Here is a 20150-nt window from a genome sequence, read left to right on the forward strand (position 1 = left end):
GATTTCTCACTGTCTGTCTCAACCTGCTCTTGAAATAAAACGATTGCCTTGTCTGCCTCGCTCACCCGCACGCAACAGGACCCACACATAAGGGTCCTGTCCGTAAAAATTTTTAAAAGTATGGGGAACCCCTGTCAAAACTTTTTTTTTTTTTTTTTTTTTTTTTTTTTTTTTCCGATTATTAATATCGGATATGCCAACGTCACTATCGTTTCCACATATAGATGGATCACGTCTATATGCCTGGCAACAGGCGCAAGCGGGATTCCAACCTGCGACCTTGGCACCAGGCACTCAGCGTTAGGCGCTCCTACCGCTCTGAGCCACGGCTCGAGCTGCTGACAGCCACCTTCGAATTTCCGGGACTTATAGGCTATAGCGGGCTGACGATTTGGCAAAAGAGACCTGGGCGGGTGGGGGGGAGAAGAGCAGCCAGGGACCCGGCAGGGGGTGTGTCTGTGTCTGTGTCTGTGTGAGAGAGAGCAGACGGGCGGGGCTGCAGTCACTGCAGAGCTGGGGATTCTGTCTCCTGACCCAGAACTCAGATCCATGTCCCTCATAAAAGCTGCTTTCTCACGATTTCAGAGACCTCTTCAAAGTTCCAGCCACAGCACCCAGCCATCTGGACGGAGGACTCAGCACCCAGCACCCAGCACCCAGCACCCAGCACTGAGTCAGGTCATGGGCACATTCTCCTCTGACTGGCTGTTTTAAAACCTGACAGGGACCTGGACAGAGCCACTGATTTCTTTTCCATCCACAGACACTCACTCCTCTGCAGCCAGCAGTCGTTATTCTGCCCGGAGGACTCAGCACCCAGCACCCAGCCATCTGAATGGAGGACTTGGCCCACAGCACCCAGCACCCAGCACTCAGCAGAGAGGACTCAGCACCCAGCACCTGCCTGCCTGCCAGCCTGGGGAACAGCACACACTGGCTCTGCAGACCCCCGGGCAGCAGCTTCCACACACAGGCTGCCTGCCGGCCTCCCTGGACGTCAGCCTGACCAGAAATGGACAGACAGCCCCTGAGACTCGGTCTTGTTCCTCACAGAACATTAAATGTTTACTTCATGGAAAGCTCCCTTTGATTGAATAAAGTCTCTGAAGGAAACCATGAAGGCCTGGAGTCCTATGTCAGGCCTTAGTGTGATGGAAATAGGTAAACATCATTAAAAAGGAGGGAAGATCATCTAAGAAATAGGGAAAAGCATTTTAAAAATTCCCAAAATCATGACAGAAGAGGGAGAATCATTTTTAAAAAGGCTCAAATCATTTTTAACATGGCGAAAATCATTTCAGACATGGGGAGAATCCTTTTAAAATGGCAAAAATAATTTTAAAAATAGAGAAAACAATTTAAGAGATGGTGAAAATCACTAAAAATGAGGGAAGATCACTTAAGAAATAGGGAAAGGGATTTTAAAAAGAGGAAGAATCATTTTAAAATGGCTCAAATCGTTTTTAGCATGGCGAAAATAATTTCAGATATGGGGAAAATCATTAAACATCAGGGAAGGTGATTTGAAACATAGGGTAAGTCATTGACAAAATTGGGAAAATAATTAAAAAATAGGGAATATCATTTAAGACATGGGGCTACTCATTAACAAACAGGGAAGGTGATTGGGAACCTAGGGAAAATATTTTTAAAAATAGGGAAAATAATGAAACCTAGGGAGAATCCTTTTAACATGGGTCCAATCATTTTTAGAATGGCCAAAATCACTTCAGAGATGGGGAAAATCATTAAACATCAGGGAAGATGATTGGGAACCTAGGGAAAATAATTTGAAACATAGGGAAAATAATTAAAAGATTGGGGATATCCTTTAGGACCTGGGGAAAATCATTAAACATCAGGGAAGATGATTTTAAAAATTGGGAAAATAATTTAAGAAATAGGGAAAAGAATTAAACATAGGGAATATCATTTTAAAAATGGGGAAAATAATTATCAATCCGGGAATATCATTTAAGACATAGGTAAAATCCTTAAAACATAGTGAGAATCATTAAGAGATAGGAAAAATCATGTAAGTCCTAGGGAAAATAATTTTAAAAATTGGGAAAATCGTTAAACATTGGGTAAGGTCATTTAAACCTAGGAAACATAATTTACGAAATGGGGGAAAGAATTTAAAAAATAGCTCCAATAATTTAAAAAATAGCGAGAATGATTTTAAATGGCGCAAATGATTTTAAAAATAGGGTAAAGAATGACAGATGAGGGAAGATCCACAGAGGCCTCAGCGCCCAGCACTCGGGGACGGTTTTGGTACAGGCACGGAGGACTCAGCGCCCAGCACCTGGGTACAGGCACGGAGGACTCGGCGCCCAGCACCCTCCCTCCACAGAGGACTCTGCACTCAGCACTCAGCAGCCAGGCCGGTCGAGCAGTTGGCCCTGGGCGCTGACTGGCTCCGCTCATGTCTCCCCTAGCCCAGAAGCAGCGAGGTCGACCAGTTGTCCCGTTCAGCGGCCTCGGCGGGGTTTGGGGCCTCGAACCCCGGTCCGCGGCGGGGCTGGGCGGAGGGGAGGGCGACGGGGGAGCCAGCACAGGGCACCTGGGGACGGGGACGGGGGACTCAGCGCCCAGCACCCGGGGGCGGTTTGGGGACAGGCACGGAGGACTCAGCGCCCAGCACCTGGGTACAGGCACGGAGGACTCGGCGCCCAGCACCCTCCCTCCACAGAGGACTCTGCACTCAGCACTCAGCAGCCAGGCCGGTCGAGCAGTTGGCCCTGGGCGCTGACTGGCTCCGCTCATGTCTCCCCTAGCCCAGAAGCAGCGAGGTCGACCAGTTGTCCCGTTCAGCGGCCTCGGCGGGGTTTGGGGCCTCGAACCCCGGTCCGCGGCGGGGCTGGGCGGAGGGGAGGGCGACGGAGGAGCCCGCACAGGGCACCTGGGGACGGCGTGGGGACGGGGACGGGGACGGGGACGGGGACGGGGGACTCAGCGCCCAGCACTCAGGGGCGGTTTGGAGACTGGGACGGAGGACTCAGCGCCCAGCACCCTCCCTCCACAGAGGACTCAGCACTCAGCACTCAGCAACCACGCAGGTCGACCAGTTGTCCCGTTCAGCGGCCTCGGCGCGAATCGGGACCTCGAACCCCGGTCCCCGGCGGGGCTGGGCGGAGGGGAGGGCGACGGGGGAGCCAGCACAGGGCACCTGGGGACGGGGACGGGGACGGGGACGGAGGACTCAGCGCCCAGCACCCGGGGGCGGTTTGGGGACTGGGACGGAGGACTCAGCTCCCAGCCAGCACTCAGGGGCGGTTTTGGTACAGGCACGCAGGACTCGGCGCCCAGCACTCGGGGGCGGTTTGGGGACGGGGACGGGGGACTCAGCGCCCAGTCAGCACTCAGGGGCGGTTTGGGTACAGGCACGGAGGACTCAGCGCCCAGCACTCGGGGGCGGTTTGGGGACAGGCACGGGGGACTCAGCGCCCAGCACTCGGGGGCGGTTTGGGGACAGGCACGGGGGACTCAGCTCCCAGCCAGCACTCAGGGGCGGTTTGGGGACAGGCACGGAGAACTCAGCACCCAGCACTCAGGGACGGTTTGTGTACAGGCACGGAGAACTCAGCGCCCAGCACCCTCCCTGTGCAGAGGACTCAGCACTCAGCACCCACGCTCTGCAGACGCCAGGATTTTTCATAAAATCCCCCGGGCTTGGACGGTGCCCGACCCCTCACAGGCACAGACAGACAGACACACGGGGAAAGGGAATCCGATCCCCAGGGCCCTGCCCTGCCTGCCTGCCTGCCCTGACCTAAGGCCTCCCTCAGGCCTTAGGGTGATTGAAATCGGGAAAATCATGAAAAATGAGGGGAGATCGCTTAAGAACTAGGAAAAAGAATTTAAAAAATAGCTAAAATCATTTAAAAAGAGGGAGAATCCTTTTAAAATGGCTCAAATCATTTTTAAAATGGCGAAAATCAGTTCAGACATGGGGAACATAATTTTTAAAAGGTGCAAATCATTTTAAAAATAGGGAAAATCATTTAAGAGATGGGGAAAAGAATTTTAAACATAGAGAAAATAATTAAACATAGGTAGAATCATTTTTAAAATGGCGAAAATCATTTCAGACATGGGGAAATAATTTTAAAAATAGGGAAAATCATTTAAGAAATAGGCAAAAGAATTTTAAACACAGAGAAAATCATTAAACATCGGTAGAATCATTTTAAAATGTGGCTACTCATTTTTAAAATGGCGAACATGATTTAAGAAATAGGGAGAAAAATATTTAAAAGCTGCAAATCATTTTAAAAAGAGGGAAAATCATTTTAGAAATAGGGAAAATAATTTTAAACCTAGAGAAAATCAGTAAAAATCGGTAGAATCCTTTTAAAATGTGGCCAATCGTTTTTAAAATGGCGAAAATGATTTAAGAGATAGGGAGAATCATTTTTAAAAGGTGCACATCATTTTAAAAATAGGGAAAATCATTTAAGAAATCGGGAGGAGAATTTAGAAAATAGAGAAAATCATTAGAAAGAGGGAGGATCATTTTAACGTGGGTCCCATTATTTTTAAAATGGCGAAAATCATTTCAGAAATGCGGAGAATCATTTAAAAATGGCGAACATAATTTTAAAAATGGGGAAAATAAATTAAGACAGGGTGAAAATCATTCACAAGGAGGGAAGATCATTTAGGATAGAGGGAAAGGATTTTAAAAAGGCGCCCATCATTTTTTAAATGGCGAAAATAATTTTAAACATCGGGAAAATCATTAAAGCTGGGGAAAAATCTTTTAAAAACAGGAAAAATCATTTAAGAAATGGGGAATATCATTTTAAACGTGGTGAAGGGGGCAGAGGACTCAGCGCCCAGCACCCTCCCTCCACAGAGGACTCAGCACTCAGCACTGAGCAGCCAGGCCGGTCGAGCAGTTGGCCCTGGGCGCTGACTGGCTCCGCTCATGTCTCCCATAGCCCAGAAGCAGCGAGGTCGACCAGTTGTCCCGTTCAGCGGCCTCGGCGGGGTTGGGGGCCTCGAACCCCGGTCCGCGGCGGGGCTGGGCGGAGGGGAGGGCGACGGGGGAGCCCGCACAGGGCACCTGGGGACGGGGACGGAGGACTCAGCGCCCAGCACCCGGGGACGGTTTTGGTACAGGCACGGAGGACTCAGCGCCCAGCACCCTCCCTCCACAGAGGACTCAGCACTCAGCACTCAGCAGCCAGGCCGGTCGAGCAGTTGGCCCTGGGCGCTGACTGGCTCCGCTCATGTCTCCCATAGCCCAGAAGCAGCGAGGTCGACCAGTTGTCCCGTTCAGCGGCCTCGGCGGGGTTGGGGGCCTCGAACCCCGGTCCGCGGCGGGGCTGGGCGGAGGGGAGGGCGACGGAGGAGCCCGCACAGGGCACCTGGGGACGGGGACGGAGGACTCAGCGCCCAGCACCCGGGGGCGGTGTGGGGACGGGGACGGGGGACTCAGCGCCCAGCACTCAGGCAGGCTTTGGGGACTGGGACGGAGCACTCAGCCAACAGCACTCAGGGGCGGTTTGGGGACGGGGACGGGGACGGAGGACTGAGCGCCCAGCACTCAGGGGCGGTTTGGGGACGGGGACGGAGGACTGAGCGCCCAGCACCCGGGGACGGTTTGGGTACAGGCAGGCAGGACTCAGCGCCCAGCACTCAGGGACGGTTTGGGGACTGGGACGGAGGACTCAGCGCCCAGCACCCGGGGACGGTTTGTGTACAGGCACGGAGGACTCAGCGCCAGCACCCGGGAACGGTTTGGGGACGGGGACGGACGACTCAGCGCCCAGCACCCTCCCTGCGCAGAGGACTCAGCACTCAGCAGCCAGCCAGGCTCTGCAGACGCCAGGATTTTTCAAAAAAATCCGCCGTGTTTGGACTCAGGCAGGCTTTGGGGAGAGGCCACAGACGACTCAGCACCCAGCACTCAGGCAGGCTTTGGGGCCAGGCACGGAGGACTCAGCGCCCAGCACTCAGGGGCGGTTTGGGGACAGGCACGGAGGACTCAGCGCCCAGCACTCAGGGGCGGTTTGGGGACGGGGACCGAGGACTCAGCGCCCAGCACCCTCCCTGCGCAGAGGACTCTGCACTCAGCAGCCAGCCACGCTCTGCAGACGCCAGGATTTTTCATAAAATCCCCCGGGCTTGGACGGTGCCCGACCCCTCACAGGCACAGACAGACAGACAGACACACGGGGAAAGGGAATCCGATCCCCAGGCCCCTGCCCTGCCTGTCTGCCCTGGCCTAAGGCCTCCCTCAGGCCTTAGGGTGATTGAAATCGGGAAAAATCATGAAAAATGAGGGAAGATGACTTAAGAACTAGGGAAAGGAATTTTAAGACTAGCCAAAATCATTAAAAAAAGAGGGAGAATCATTTTAAAATGGGGCCAATCATTTTTTAAATGGCGAAAATGATTTTAAAAATCGGGAAAATGATTTTAAACATCGGGAAAATAATTAAGAACAGGGAGAATCATTTTAGAATGTGGAACATGATTTTTAAAATCGGGAAAATAATTAAGAACAGGGAGAATCATTTTAAAATGGCGAACATGATTTTTAAAATAGGCAAAATGATTTTAAAAATAGGGAATATAATTAAGAGCAGGGAGAGTCATTTTAAAATAGGGCCAATGAATTTTAAAATGTGGAACATGGTTTTAAAAATAGGGAAAATAATTAAGAGCAGGGAGAATCATTTTGAAATGTGGCCAATAATTTTTAAAATGGCGAAAATGATTTTAAACCTAGGGAAAATCATTGAAGAGATGGTGAAAATCATTAAAAAGGAGGGAAGATCATTTAGGATAGGAGGGAAAGGATTTTAAAAAGGCGCCCATCATTTTTTAAATGGCGAAAATAATTTTAAACATCGGGAAAATAATGAAAGCTGGGGAAAAATCCTTTAAAAACAGGAAAAGTCATTTAAGAAATGGGGAATATCATTTTAAACGTGGTGAAGGGGGCAGAGGACTCAGCGCCCAGCACCCTCCCTCCACAGAGGACTCAGCACTCAGCACTCAGCAGCCAAGCCGGTCGAGCAGTTGGCCCTGGGCGCTGACTGGCTCCGCTCATGTCTCCCATAGCCCAGAAGCAGCGAGGTCGACCAGTTGTCCCGTTCAGCGGCCTCGGCGGGGTTTGGGGCCTCGAACCCCGGTCCGCGGCGGGGCTGGGCGGAGGGGAGGGCGACGGAGGAGCCCGCACAGGGCACCTGGGGACGGGGACGGAGGACTCAGCGCCCAGCACTCAGGGGCGGTTTGGGGACTGGGACGGAGGACTCAGCGCCCAGCACTCAGGGGCGGTTTGGAGACTGGGACGGAGGACTCAGCGCCCAGCACTCAGGGGCGGTTTGGGGACTGGGACGGAGGACTCAGCGCCCAGCACTCAGGGGCGGTTTGGGGACAGTCAGAGACGACTCAGCGCCCAGCACCCGGGGACGGTTTGGGGACTGGGACGGAGAACTCAGCGCCCAGCAATCCGGGGCGGTTTGGGGACTGGGACGGAGGACTCAGCGCCCAGCACTCAGGCAGGCTTTGGGGACTGGGACGGAGGACTCAGCGCCCAGCACCCTCCCTGCACAGAGGACTCTGCACTCAGCAGCCAGGCACGCTCTGCAGACGCCAGGATTTTTCAAAAAAATCCGCCGTGTTTGGACTCAGGCAGGCTTTGGGGAGAGGACACAGACGACTCAGCGCCCAGCACCCTCCCTGTGCAGAGGACTCAGCACTCAGCACCCACGCTCTGCAGACGCCAGGATTTTTCATAAAATCCCCCGGGCTTGGACGGCGCCCGACCCCTCACAGGCACAGACAGAAAGACACACGGGGAAAGGGAATCCGATCCCCAGGGCCCTGCCTGCCTGCCTGCCCTGGCCTAAGGCCTCCCTCAGGCCTTAGGGTGAGTGACATCGGGAAAAATCATGAAAAATGAGGGAAGATCATGTAAGAACTAGGGAAAAGAATTTTAAAAATAGCCACAATCATTAAAAAAAGAGGGAGAATCCTTTAAAAATGGGGCCAATCATTTTTTAAGCGGCTAAAATGATTTTAAAATTAGGGAAAATAATTTTAAACATCGGGAAAATAATGAAGAGCAGGGAGAGTCATTTTAAAATGGGGCCAATCGTTTTTAAAATGTGAAACATGATTTTAAAAATCGGGAAAATGATTAAGAGCAGGGAGAATCATTTTAAAATGGCGAAGATGATTTTTAAAATAGGCAAAATGATTTTAAAAATAGGGAAAATAAGTAAGAACAGGGAGAATCCTTTTAACATGGGGCCCATGATTTTTAAATGGGGTCCATGATGTTTAGAATGGCACAAATAATTTTAAAATGAGGGAAAATAATTTGAGAAAGAGGGGAAAGAATTTTAAACATAGAGGAAATCACTAAATATGGGTAGAATCATGTTAAAACGTGGCCAATCATTTTTAAAATGGCGAAAATTATTTTGAAAATAGGGAAAATGATCTTAAAACTAGGGAATATAATTAAGAGCAGGTAGAATCCTTTTAAAAGGGGGCCAATCATTTTTAAAATGGCGAACATGATTTTAAAAATAGGGACAATGATTTTAAAAATAGGGAAAAGTGTGAAACACGAGGGAAGATCATTTAAAAATAGGGAACATCATTTCAGAGGTGGGGAACAGAATTTAAAACTTAGAGAAAATCATTAAACATAGGTAGAATCCTTTTAACATGTGGCCACTCGTTTGTCAAATGGCGAAAATAATTTTTAAAAAAAGGGAAAATCATGAAACCTGAGGGAAGATTATGTATACATAGGAAACGTTATTGAAGACATGGGGCCTATCGTTTTCAACATGGGCCAAATCATTTTAAACATAGGGAAAAGAGTGAACCGTGAAGGAAGGTCGTTTAAAAACAGGAGAGATCATTGAAGCGATGGGGAATATCATTTTCAACATGGTGAGGGGACAGAGGACTCAGCGCCCAGCACCTGGGGACGAGCACGGAGAACTCAGCGCCCAGCACCCTCCACAGAGGACTGAGCACTCAGCACCCACGCTCTGCACCCCTTCCTTCTCTGGCTCTGTCCAGCAGGGCGAGGTGCTGATCTCTGAAAACTCCACCAGAGGGAGCGAGCGCGGTTCTGGGGGGGGAGCGGGAGGCCCGGCCGCCCCGAGGGGAGTTTTCAAACGGATGAAGAATCCCGCGATGAACTCGGACGCGATCCACGGTGGTGGATGTTTGGATTTTTAGAACGCAGACCCGCTGGCCTCAGCCTGTCAGCCCCCGCCCGTCAGCCACGCCGGCCCCGGGCCGCAGCCGCCATTAGCATCGCCTTTGTCACCGAGAGGCGGCGGCGGCGGCTTGGGATCTGCCCGGGGGGAGGGGGCAGGGAAGGAAACGCCTGCAGACCGGTGTTTCTCATTTTTAAAAAATTCTTAAAAATTCCTGATTTGAAAATCAGGGCTGAGGGTCCCTCCAGGACGTGGTCAAGGGTCTGGAGAATCTTTTTACAGAGAGAGACCCACTCCCAGCATGACATCAAGACCAGGAGAGTCAGTGAAAGAGGCCTAGGCGCTGAGGGTAGAGAAGTTGCCAGGGCTGCCAGGGCTGCTGCGGATCTGCAGTTCTAATTTTCAAAAATTCTTAAAAATTCCTGTGTTTGAAAATAAGGGGTCTGGGTCCCTCCAGGACGTGGTCAAGGATCTGGAGAATCTTTTTTGACATAGATACCCTCTCCCAGCATGAAATCAAGACCAGGATAGTCAGTGAAAGAGGCCTAGGAGCTGAGGGAAGAGCAGCTGCCAGATCAGCCAGGGCTGCTGCGGATCCGCGTTTGTAATTTTTAAAAATTCTTAAAAAGTCCTGTGTTTGAAACTAAGGGGTGCGGGTCACTCCAGGACGTGGTCAAGGATCTGGAGAATCTTTTTACAGAGAGAGACCCACTCCCAGCATGAAATCAAAGCCAGGGGAGTCAGTGAAAGAGGCCTAGGCGCTGAGGGTAGAGAAGCTGCCAGATCAGCCAGGGCTGCTGCGGACCTGCGTTTCTCATTTTCAAAAATTTTTTAAAAATTCCTCTTTTGAAAATAAGGGGTGGGGGTCACTCCAGGATGTGGTCAAGGGACTGGAGAATCTTTTTACAGAGAGATACCAACTTCCAACATGAAATCAAGACCAGGAGAGTCAGTGAAAGAGGCCTAGAGGCTGAGATTAGAGCAGCTGCCAGGTCAGCCAGGGCTGCTGCGGATCTGCAGTTCTAATTTTCAAAAATTCTTAAAAATTCCTGTGTTTGAAAATAAGGGGTCTGGGTCCCTCCAGGACGTGGTCAAGGATCTGGAGAATCTTTTTTGACATAGAGACCCACGACCACCATGACATCAAGACCAGGAGAGTCAGTGAAAGAGGCCTAGGCGCTGAGGGTAGAGCAGCTGCCAGGTCTGCCAGGCCTGCTGCAGACCTGCGTTTCTCATTTTTAAAAATTTTTTAAAAATTCCTCTTTTGAAAATAAGGGGTGGGGGTCACTCCAGGATGTGGTCAAGGGTCTGGAGAATCTTTTTTGACATAGATATCCACTCCCAGCATGAAATCAAGACCGGGAGAGTCAGTGAAAGAGGCCTAGGCGCTGAGGGTAGAGCAGCTGCCAGATCAGCCAGGGCTGCTGCGGATCTGCGTTTCTCATTTTCAAAAATTCTTAAAAATTCCTGTGTTTGAAATTAAGGGGTGGGGGTCCCTCCAGGACGTGGTCAAGGGTCTGGAGAATCTTTTTTGACATAGATACCCACTCCCACCATGAAATCCACACCAGGGGAGCCGCTTAAACAGGCCTAGGAGCTGAGGGGACAGAGCGGCTGCCCTCAGAGACCTCCGACCCAAACCCTGATGTCAGGGCCGAATCCTCCCCGCGCTGAGGTTCCTGAGCGTGGTCCCCCGGGGGAGAGACAGGGGGGGACCCGGTCAGACCCCGTTGAGGAGGCGACAGTCGTCCTGAGGCCAGAATCCTAGAGAGCTGACTGCAGAGTCCCAGAGCTCCCGGGCTGCCGGCTGCCTGCCTGCACACAGAGAGGCCGGCCCTTAGCCAAGACTCCTTGAAAAAAATCCATCTTCTTCCCATCCCCGCAGAGATCCAGGCCCTCTGGTCACCTCGATGGGACACGGGCCCGTCACTGGGTTGGTAAAAATGCCGACTTCAGCCTCCAACATATGGGACGGTGTGGAGGGCGATCCCCTGGACCAGATATAGATATATATATAAAAAATCCATGTGAGTTATTGACAGGCCATCCATGTGAGTGATTGTCAGGCAGGGAAGGCGGGTGAACGTCTCCCCAGCACAGACACAGACACGGACACGAGGGTCCCTGACTTCCCCGCCCTCAGAGAAAATTCAATGAAATTAAAATAAATTAAATTAAATGAAATGAAATAAAAGTCCCTGGTCCCTGCCGGCCCTGCTCACTCAGGTGGGGGCGGCAGCGATACGCCGAGGCCTCAGGCCCCGCATTCGGGAGCCCAGAGACGCCCGAGGACCCCACAGAGACCGAGCACTGGATTCTCCGATCTACAGCGTCCTCAGACCTCCCATCCATCCAGGGTCGGGGACGCCGGGGACCCCCCTCCCTCCCGTCTCGGGCTCTGTCCGGCGGGGCGCGGTGCTGATCCCTGCGGACGCCACCAGGGGGAGCGCGCGCGGTGCTGGGGGGGGAGCGGGAGGCCCGGCCGCCCCGAGGGGAGCGCGGAGCGGGTTTGGGAAACGGATGAAACATCCCGCGATGGACGCGGACACGATCCACGGCGGTGCGGTCGTGGGAGGTGTAACACAGACGCGCCGGCCTCGGGCCTCCCTCAGGCCGCAGCCACGAACGTTCCCTCCGTCAGCCAGCGGCGGCGGGCGGCTGGGGATCGGCCCGGGGGGAGGGGGCAGGGAAACGGCTGCGGATCGGCGTTTCTCAGTTTTAAAAAATTTTTAAAAATTCCTGGGTTTGAAACTAAGGGGCGGGGGTCGCTCCAGGACGTGGTCCAGGCACTGGAGCATCTTTTTACAGAGAGAGACCCCCTCCCAAACCTGCCCTCGGCGAGCCAGCGGCTTGGCATCTGCCTGCTGGGAGGGGGCCGGGAAACGCCTGCAGCTCGGCGTTTCTCATGGTTTAAAACATGTTTAAACATCCCTGGCGCTTGGAAAAGGAGGGGTGGGGGGCCGGTCGAGGCCGGGGTCCGTGGAGAGAATGAACCGGGGGGGACACAGACCCTGATCCCAGCGGATCCGGAGGCCTCCCACTCTCGGACACGGACACGGGGTCCCCTGCCCTTCCCGGCCCTCGGGGAGACCGCCATTCCCTCAAATAAAATGAAATAAAATTTAATAAGGGCCCTGGGGCCCTGCCCTGCCCTGCCCTGCCCTCAGAGAGGCCGCTACTTCATGAAATAAAATGAAATAAAATGAAATAAGAGTGTGCTTAGAAAATGAAATCAGCTGTGTGCCAAGTGTGGAGTCCTGAGGGCGGAGTGCCGAGTCCCGAGTGGTCACCGGAGAGGGCTGAGGGCTCAGTGCTGAGTGTCTGTGTCCAGAGGAACCGGGGGTCTCTCGGGGAGGGAGGGGGGCTGAGCCACAGGCCAGAGGTCCCCAGGAGAGGATGGGGGCTTCCAGAGGAGGGCTGAGTGCTGGGGGCTGAGTGCTGAGTGCTCAGTCCAAGTCATCAGTGCTGAGTGCTGAGTGCTAAGTCCTATAGGCTGAATGCTGAGGCCTGGGTGGTAGGAGTGCCAAGTATGGACGGCTGCCTGCTAAGTGGTTAGGGCTGAGTGCTGAGGGTTAAGGGCTCAGGGCTGGGTGCTGAGGCCTGAGTAGGAGTGCCAAGTACTGAAGGCTGCCCGCTAAGTGGTTAGTGCTGAGAGCTAAATGCTGAGTGCTGAGCTTTAAGTGCTAGGTTCTTCCACTTCAGGCTGGCTACCCAGCCTGGAGACCCTGAGGAAGCCAGCCCAGAGGACCAGCAGACTCAGTGTGCAGACTGCTCAGTGGTTAGTGCTGAGTGCTGAGTCCTGGGTGTGTGTGAGAGTGCTAAGTATGGACTGCTGCCTGCCAAGTGGTTAGTGCTGCTGAGTGCTGAGGGTTAAGGGCTCAGTGCTGAGTGCTGAGTCCTGAGGGCTAAGTGGTTAGTGCTAAGTACTGAGTGCTGAGGCCTGAGTCTTGAGTGCTGAGTGCTAAGTGCTGATTTCTAAGTGGTGAGCACTGAGTCCTGAGTGCTGAGGGCTAAGTTCTACCAGAACTCCTTCCAGGAAGAGCCCACAGATAGAGAGAAGGATGGACAGAGACCTCTCCTCCTCCTTCAGGGACGGATGGGGAAGAGGACAGGCCACCCTGGCTGGCTATCCAGCCTGGAGACCCTGAGGAAGCGAGCTAGAGGACCCAGCACCCAGCACCCAGCACAGAAGAGCCAGCACCCAGCACTGAGCACCCAGAGAAAGGCCCAGGGGACACCAGGGACCCGCCTGGGCACGCTGTCAGGCCCGGATTTTTCCTATAAAATCACACGGGCTGGCGTGGTGAACGTCTCACAGGCACAGACACACACTCACAGACACGGACACGGGGTCCCCGGCCCTTCCCGGCCTTCGGGGAGACCGCGATTCCATAAAATAAAATGAAATTAAATGTATTAAAAGCCCTGGGACCCTGTCCTGCCCTTCCCCACCCTCAGGGAGACTGCTATTTCCTAAAATAAAATGACATGAAAGGAAATAAAAAGCCCTGGGTCCCTGCTGAACTTGAAAATGATCCACAGTCCTGTATTTTTTGGATTTTTAAAACGCAGACCGCTGGCCTCAGCCTGTCAGCCCCCGCCCGTCAGCAAAGCCGGCCCCGGGCCGCAGCCGCCATTAGCATCGCCTTTGTCACCGAGAGGCGGCGGCGGCTTGGAATCTGCCCGGGGGGAGGGGGCAGGGAAGGAAACGCCTGCAGACCCGTGTTTCTCATTTTTAAAAAATTCTTAAAAATCCCACTTTTGAAAATGAGGGGTGGGGGTCACTCCAGGACGTAGTCAAGGGTCTGGAGAATCTTTTTTTAGGTAGAGACCCGCTCCCAACGTGAAATCCAGACCAGGGGAGGCCCTTAAACAGGCCTAGGAGCTGGGGGGACAGAGCAACTGCCAGGCCTGCAGATCTGCGTTCCTCATTTTTAAAAATTCCTAAAAATTCCTGTGTTTGAAAATAAGGGGTGAGAGTCTGTCAAGGACGTGCTCAAGGGTCTGGAGAATCTTTTTTTAGGTAGATACCCACGACCAACGTGAAATCCACACCAGGGGAGGCAGTGAAACAGACCTAGGAGCTGTGGGGACAGAGCAGCTGCCAGGCCTGCATGGCCTGCGTCTCTAATTTTCAAAAATTCCTAAAAATTCCTGTCGTTGAAACTAAGGCGTGAGGGTCGCTCCAGGACGTGGTCAAGGGTCTGGACCATCTTTTTTTAGGTAGATACCCGCTCCCAACATGAAATCCACACCAGGGGAGGCACTGAAACAGGCCTATGACCTGTGGGGAGACAGCAGCTGCCAGGCCTGCAGATCTGCGTTCCTCATTTTTAAAAATTCTTAAAAATTCCTGCATTTGAAAATAAGGGGTGAGGGTCGCTCGAGGACGTGGTCAAGGGTCTGGAGAATCTTTTTTTAGGTAGATACCCGCTACCAACATGAAATCCAGACCAGGGGAGGCACTGAAACAGGCCTAGGAGCTGTGAGGGGAGAGCGGCTGCCAGGGCTACAGGTCTGCGTCTCTAATTTTCAAAAATTCCTAAAAATTCCTGTCTTTGAAACTAAGGGGTGAGGGTCGCTCCAGGACGTGGTCAAGGGTCTGGACCATCTTTTTTTAGGTAGATACCCACGACCAACATGAAATCCAGACCAGGGGAGCCACTTAAACAGGCCTAGGAGCTGAGGGGACAGAGCAGCTGCCATTAGAAACCTCCAACAAAAGCAATGATGTCAGGGCAGAACCCTCCCCGAGCTGAGGTTCCTGAGCGTGGTCCCCCGGGGGAGAGACAGGGGGGACCCGGCCAGACCCTTTGGAGGAGGCTAAACTCGTCCTGAGACCCAGAATCCTAGAGAGCTGACTGCAGATTCCCACAGCTCCCCGGCTGCTGGCAGCCTGGACCCAGACAGACAGGCAGGCCAGGGCCCCCCGTGTTCTCCCTGAAGGGGCAGGGCCTGCAGGGATTCCTGGGACTCCTGATGGAAGACGCGGTCTGCAGGGAGACGTGAAACGGATTTTATGTAGAAAGACGGTGGATGGAGGGAGACAGAAAAGCTGTTCTTGGAGATCCCGCGGCCGGTGGGGTCCTCTCCGGGGACCTGGGCTGAGCGCAGAGGGCCCCGGGGGCTCCCGGAGGAGCTGCCTGGGACGTGGGGGGCCGCTGTCCGGCCCCGTCCGGCTCCCTGCGCCCTCAGCTGCCGCCTTCCCCTCTCTGCCGTCCGGATATCTGTGTCTGGAGGACCCTTCTCCTCTCCAGACCCTTCCTGGACCAGATCTCTATAAAAAACCACATGGGAGGGATTCTCAGGCAGGGAGGGCTGGTGAACGTCTCCCCAGCACAGCCACGAGGTTCCCTGACTTCCCAGCCCAGAGAGAACATTAAATTAAATTAAATGAAATTAAATGAAATCCCAGGGTCCCTGCCTGCCCTGCTCACTCAGGTGTGGGCTGCAGCCAGACACGGAGGCCCTTAGGCCCAGCATTCAGAAGCCAAAGGACCCCAAAGAGACAGAGGACTTCCTTTTCAACATGAAAGTCAATGATTTGGAGAGATTTCGGGGACCCCATGTCTCCCAACCCCTCCTCTGGCTCTGTCTCCCGATGGGAGCGCAGAGGGGATTTTGAAAACTGGTGAAAAATCCCACGATGGACGTGGACATGATCAACGGCGGTGTTTTTTCTAGATTTTGAACACGCAGACCCACCCGCGGGCCTCAGCCTGTCAGCCTCTGCCCGTCAGCGAGGCCGGCCGCAGGCTGCCTCAGCCATTACCATTTCCTTTGTCGGCCCGGGGCGGCGGCGGCTCAGCGACCTCGGCTTGGGATCCGCCCGGCGGGAGGGGGAGGGGCAGGGGAGAGCGGCCGGTCCGCCTTTCTCATTTTTAAAAATTCCTAAAAATTCCTGTGTTTGAAAATCAGGGGTGAGGGTCTGTCCAGGACGTGGTCAAGGGTCTGGAGAATCTTTTTTTAGGTAGAGACCCGCTCCCGACATGAAATCCAGAGCAGGGGAGGCAGTGAAACAGGCCTAGGAGCTGTGGAGGGAGAGCGGCTGCCAGGCCTGCAGGGCTGCGTCTCTAATTTTCAAAAATTCCTAAAAATTCCTGTCGTTGAAACTAAGGCGTGAGGGTCGCTCCAGGACGTGGTCAAGGGTCTGGAGAATCTTTTTTGACGTAGATACCCACGACCAACGTGAAATCCACACCAGGGGAGGCCCTTAAACAGGCCTAGGAGCTGTGGGGAGACAGCAGCTGCCAGGCCTGCAGATCTGCATTCCTCATTTTTAAAAATTCTTAAAAATTCCTGTAGTTGAAAATAAGGGCTGGGGGTCCCTCCAGGACGTGGTCAAGGATCTGGAGAATCTTTTTTGACATAGATATCCACTCCCAGCATGACATCAAGACCAGGATAGGCTTTAAAACAGGCCTAGAGGCTGAGGGTAGAGCAGCTGCCAGATCAGCCAGGCCTGCTGCGGATCCGCGTTTCTCATTTTTAAAAAATTCTTAAAAATTCCTGTTTTGAAACTAAGGGGTGGGGGTCCCTCCAGGACGTGGTCAAGGGTCTGGAGAATCTTTTTTGACATAGATACCCACGACCACAATTAAATCAAGACCAGGGTAGCCGCTTAAACTGGCCTAGGAGCTGAGGGGACAGAGCAGCTGCCCTCAGAGACCTCCGACCCAAACCCTGATGTCAGGGCCGAATCCTCCCCGAGCTGAGATTCCTGAACGTGTCCCCCATGGTAGAGACAGGAGCGACAGGGCCAGACCCTGTTGAGGAGGCTAAACTCGTCCTGAGACCCAGAATCCTAGAGAGCTGACTGCAGATTCCCAGAGATCCTCTGCTGCTGGCTGCCTGGACCCAGCTGCTGAGTGCTGGGTGCTTGGGGCTGAGTCCTTGCTGGGTGCTGAGTACTAAGTTCCATCCTAACAATAAATCAAATAAAATAAATAAGTGCTAGGTGCTGAGTGCTGAGTGCTGAGTGATGAGTCGATCCATAAAATAAAATAAAGGATGGCTAGGTGTGGAGTGCTGGGTGCTGAGGAGACAGGCCCCAAGCCTCCCCTGGCCAGAGATCTAGGAGTATCTCATGGCTCACCTAGATGAATAAAGATCTTTTAGTTAGTCTTAGGCCTGGAAGGCTGGTGAACGTCTCACCCACACAGACACAGACACGAGGTTCCCTGACTTCACTGCCATGAGATAAAATGAAATGAAATGAAATGAAATGAAATCCCAGGGTCCCCGCCTGCCCTGCTCCCTGCTCTGTGGGCTGCAGCAGCTCTAGACGGAGGCCTCAGGCCCCTCGTTCGGGAGCCCAGAGAAGCCAGAGGACAGAGAACGTCCTGGAATCCAGTGTCCCAGACAGGAGAAGAAGGAGAGAGTCGGTGTGTGGACACCGGGGAGGCCCCAGGCCCCCCAACCCCTGCTCTGGCTCTGCCCGTCCAGCCGGGCGAGGTGCGGTTCCCCGACATCCCCACCAGAGGGCGAGGCCGGCCGGCCGCCCCGACCGAGGGGAGCGCGGAGCGGGGGGAGGGGATTTTTCAAACTGGTTAAACATCCAGGGATGGAACGTGGACACGCTCCACGGCTCGGTCGTGGGGAGATGGATCCACGCGGCCCCGCGGCGGGGCCTCGGCCGGCCGGCCGCACCCATCCCCGTCGCCTGGGGGAGCGAGGGGCGGCGGCGGCGGCGGCGGCGGCGGCGGTTGGGGATCCGCCTGGCGGGAGGGGGAGGGGAGGGAAAGGCGGCCGATCCGCGGTGCTCGTGTTTAAAAAATGCTTCAAAAAATTCCTGTCCCCCCCCCCCAGCACTCAGCAGAGAGGACCCGGCACCCAGAAGCCGGCCCGGGAGACTCAGCCCCCTTCCCTGCCCTCAGACAGACCCCGATTTCCTCACATTAAATTTAATGGAATTTCATAAAACGCCCTGGGTCCTGGCCCTGCCCTTCCCTGCCCTCAGAGAGGCTGCTAGTTCATCCAATAAATGAAATAAAATGAAAGAGCAGCTCTGGGACCCTGCCCTGCCCTCAGAGAGGCTGCTACTTCATCAAATAAATGAAATAAAATGAAAGACAAGCTCTGGGACCCTGCCCTGCCCTCAGAGAGGCTGCTAGTTCATACAATAAAATTCAAGGAGAGTCAATACAAGCTCTCGGGCCCTGCCCTGCCCTCAGAGAGGTTGCAAGTTCATAAAATAAAATTAAATAATATTAAATAAAATACCTGGGGCCCTGTCCTGCCCTCAGAGAGGCTGCTAGTTCATCCAATAAATGAAATAAAATGAAAGACCAGCTCTGGGACCCTGCCCTGCCCTCAGAGAGGCTGCTACTTCATACAATAAAATGAAATAAAATGAAATACAAGCCCTGGGGCCCTGCCCTGCCCTCAGAGAGGCTGTTTGTTACTTCATAAAGTAAAATGAAATAATATTCCATTAAATCCCTGGGGCCCTGCCCTGCCCGGCTATCTATCCAGCCCCTCCACGACCCCTAGAAGCCCAGGCAGGAGGACCCGATGGCTGCCAGGCAGAGTGGTGCTTCTACCAGAACCGCTGGAGAAGGCCTGACCCTGGCTGGCGACCCGGCCCTGAGACCCTGAGCAAGCCAGCACCTGGGCAGCCTGTGTGTGTGAGTGTGTGTGTGAGTGTGAGTGTGTGAGTGTGAGTGTGTGTGTGTGTGTGTGTGTGAGTGTGTGTGTGAGTGTGTGTCTGTGTCCAGAAGACCCGGGTGCATCTCTGGGAGGGAGGGAGGGGGGCTGAGCCACAGGCAGAGGCCCCCAGGGACTCAGCACCCAGCCCTCAGCCTCCAGAGAAGGGTTCAGTGCTGGGTGCTGAGTGCTGAGTGCTCAGTCCAAGTCCAAAGTGCTCAGTGCTGAGGGTGTGTGTGTGTGTCCAGAGGAACCGGGTGGATCTCTGGGAGGGGGCTGAGCCACAGGCAGAGGTCCCCAAGAGAGGATGGGGGCTGCCAGAGAAGGGCAGAGTGCTGAGGCCTGAGTGCTGAGGGCTCAGTCTCAGCCATAAGTGCTGATGGCTGACGGCTCAGTGCTGAGGGCTCAGTCCTATGGGCTGAGTCCTGAGTGCCGAGGCCTGAGTAGGAGGGCCAAGGACGGAAGGATGACCGCTAAGTGGTGAGGGCTGAGGGCTGAGGGTGAAGGGCCCGATCCTGGGTGCTGAGTCCTGTCTACGAGTGCCAAGGACGGACTGCTGCCCGCTAAGTGCTGAGTGCTGAGGGCTGAGTGCTGAGGGCTGAGCTTGAAGCGCTAGGGACTTCCACTTCAGGCCGGCTACCCAGCCTGGAGACCCCGAGGCAGCCAGCCCAGAGGACCCAGCACCCAGTCCAGGGGACCCAGCACCCAGAGAAAGGCCCAGGGCACCCCAGGGACCGGCAGACTCCGCCTGCAGACGGCTCAGTGGTTAGCGCTCAGGGCTGAGGGGTCGGGGCTGAGGGCTGAGTCCTGGGTAGGAGGGCCAAGGACTGCCTGCTGCCCGCTAGGTGGTGGGTGCTGCTGAGGGCTGAGGGTGAAGGGCTCGGTGCAGACGGCTCAGTGGTTAGTGCTAGGTGCTGAGTGCTGAGTCTCGAGTGCTGAGGGCTACGTTCTACCAGAACTAAGCCCATAGACATCTCGATAGAGTTATCTAGCCCACGGTTAGAGAGATGGATGGACAGAGACCCCTCCTCCTCCTCCTCCTCCTCCTCCTTCGTGGACGGATGGGGAAGAGGACAGGCAGGCCGCCCTGGCTGGCTACCCAGCCTGGAGACCCTGAGACAGCCAGCGAGAGGACCCAGCACCCGGCCCAGAGGACCCAGCACCCAGCTCTCAGCCTCCAGAGCGAGGCCCGGGGGACAGCAGGGAGCGGCAGACTCCGTCTGCAGACGCCCGGGCAGGCTGCCAGGCCCGGATTTCTCCTAAAAATCCCACTGGCTGGCGTGGTGAACGTCTCACAAGCGCAGA

General features: G+C 54.1%; 1 protein-coding gene across 5 annotated transcripts in view; it reads left to right on the plus strand.

Moving 5' to 3' along the window:
* The window catches only part of LOC148117559 (uncharacterized), a 114807-nt gene that overhangs the window by 82847 nt on the left and 11810 nt on the right, over window positions 1-20150 (plus strand). The window contains exons 3-4 of one of the 5 annotated variants that reach the window (XR_015737041.1): window positions 586-678; window positions 764-1116. The exons of 3 other annotated variants lie outside the window; for them this stretch is intronic. The gene's annotated coding sequence lies outside the window, so the exon portion shown is untranslated. Of the gene's footprint in view, window positions 1-585; window positions 1117-20150 lie in introns of those variants that run through there. One more of the 5 variants, XR_015737040.1, reaches the window with a different exon arrangement.

The sequence above is a fragment of the Myodes glareolus genome, chromosome X, assembly GCF_982192425.1.
Source record: "Myodes glareolus chromosome X, mMyoGla1.1, whole genome shotgun sequence".
NCBI classification, from domain to species: Eukaryota; Metazoa; Chordata; class Mammalia; order Rodentia; family Cricetidae; genus Myodes; species Myodes glareolus.